Below are 2,364 nucleotides of genomic sequence, written 5' to 3'. Positions count from 1 at the left end.
ACGCAAGATATCTTATGTTATTATTATTATTATTTCATTTTTTTTTTATGGATGCTTGCCTTATTGTTTAAAAGAGATAATTAATGTTTCTTTGGGCACAGGCCAGTGGCTCTGTAATGTCTTGGAGTAGTTTTTAATTCAAATCTCTTCTATCTATCTGAATGATAAAAAAAGATAAAGAAGATGTAATTAAATAAAAGCATTTCCACTGGCTCGAAATAGATTATCACTCAAAAAAGTATATATAAATACATTTAAACTGATATGATTAAAAAATAATAATAAATAAATAAATAAATATTTCCTTAGTTTTTTAGAGTTTGTGAGACATTGTAAATTTTTTTTTTAAAAAGTTAATTTTTTCAAAATAATATATATATATAATTAATAATTAAAAATAAGTTTCTTCAAAAATAATTTTAAAATTAAATGTATATCACTAAAAATTAAAATGATATGAACTTATGTATCATATAAATGACAATTCATATTTATCGTTATAGATTGTCAAACTAATTAATTAGTATTTTTTTTTTTTGTTTTTTTTGAGAACGGAAAAGGATTTTCAAAATGCACCTAACATGTAATAAAATGGAATAGAAAGTCTCCCATAATTAATATGTTAGGTAACCTGTAATTTTGAAGAAAAAAATCAGTCTCTCTCTCTCTCTCTCTCTCTCTCTCTCTCAACAATAGTAAAGGGCTTGAAGAATCTGAAGCAAAAGGGTAAAAGGAGAGGGAAGAATAGAGGAAAGCAAGCAGATTTATAATGTTACATAAAGCAGATTTCCCCTTTTCAACATTCGAAGATCACCACAATTTTTTTTACTTTTTTTTTTCTAATTATTATTATTATTTTTTTTTTTTCTTTTCATTTCTTTTTGATCCATAGTGTCCTCTGGTCTTCAAGCCCACCATACCAATTTATTGATGTGCTTATAGTGTGCTACTATCTACACAACCGAAATTGCTAGTTGCAAGTACATCTCAGGTAAATTTACTAAAAACCCCTTAATTTTATTTTTTTTATTTTCATTTTCCGACAACACACCCGATTCTTTTCCGAACCGATAGGAAGAGTGCCAGCGTATCGGCTGGCCCACCTGCGGACTTCATTCCATCCGATTTCTCAGATTTCTCACATGCCAAACGCAAATTATCAAAACCCTAGTGTTCGAAGTTTTGGTATCCAGACTCCTGGCGTGAGCTCTGCGTCGGCGATGCCTCCTCCTGGTTCGGTGAGTGGCGTTCAGTAGTAGTGTTTGATTTATCAGATTGCAGTTTTAGAGTTTTCATTCTGTGATTTATATATATATGAATTCTACACCAGGAAATCATATAGCAAATGGAGGATTAGCAGCAAGGGAAGGAAAAGTTTTGAATGGCTTACGATTTTGAAGACAGCCATGGAATGGGGGCGAGTTTTACAACAGCAAGCGCAAGTACAAGCCCCTCCAGACCAAGGAGGATATACTCCCTATGGCGTCTTTTGCTGTTGCTAGACGACTATGCTCTTTCCTTTCGTTAGGATGAAGACAGGTTGTGTATTTTTATTTTTTTTAAACAGTTGAGGGGTTTTTTGTAAATTTACTTTAGATGTATGTGCGGTAGAAAATTTCGGTTGTGTAAATAGCAATACTCTAACGACGAATCAGGTACCTTTAATGGTAGAGCGCATGAATTCGAGTAATGAAAAGAAAAATTTTAGATAATTTATAAATTAGATAAATTATTCAAAAAAAAAAAATAGCAATACTCTAGCTTACAATAAATTCCCCTCTCTGCGCATCTAATCTTTAATTTATTTATGCCCTACACTATCAAACTCCTCCGTTTCCAATGCCTTATATGAAAGTGCTTTTGACGATTTTCCATCTTGTTTTCGTGATTTTGTAATCCAGGAGAGTAGCCTTGCTGCCAACTATAGCAATATATATATATATATATATATATATAAGTGCTTTTCTTTATATTGTCCTGCTAAATCCATGTACTATGATTTATACGATTGTTGTTTTTAATTAATTCTAACATTAAACAGGCTATAATGAATACATATGATTATTATTTTGAGGATCATTATAATCTCTTGAGGTACATTGAACATTATTATAAAAACAATCAATTAAGACCTTATAAAATTATCGAAAACAATTTGTTTATTTATATTTATGCGGCAGAATTTACCAAAGAAAACTTAAAAAAAAAAAAAATTGATGAGGACCTAATAGCAGTTCTTCTTATTCTTCTTTCTTTCCTTTTTTTTTTTTTTTTTTTTTTGGCTGAAAAAATTTTAAATTTATCGATCGATCATGGTTATATAAGCAACTATCTCATATTCATAAATGCTGAACATTTTAGTCC

The 2,364-nt window shown here is 30.0% G+C and overlaps 1 long non-coding RNA gene across 1 annotated transcript; it reads left to right on the top strand.

Annotated features, from left to right (window-relative positions):
- The first annotated feature begins 1,099 nt into the window (after nt 1-1,099).
- Nucleotides 1,100-1,872, top strand: LOC125419133 (uncharacterized). The gene is made up of 2 exons (XR_007238120.2): nt 1,100-1,238; nt 1,331-1,872. It is a non-coding gene; the product is annotated as an uncharacterized LOC125419133 (long non-coding RNA).
- Nucleotides 1,873-2,364: the final 492 nt, after the last annotated feature.

This window comes from Ziziphus jujuba, chromosome 1 (genome assembly GCF_031755915.1).
Source record: "Ziziphus jujuba cultivar Dongzao chromosome 1, ASM3175591v1".
NCBI classification, from domain to species: domain Eukaryota; kingdom Viridiplantae; phylum Streptophyta; class Magnoliopsida; order Rosales; family Rhamnaceae; genus Ziziphus; species Ziziphus jujuba.
The sequence above is the reverse complement of the archived record's forward strand: the minus strand, read 5'-3'. Positions and strand labels throughout refer to the sequence as shown.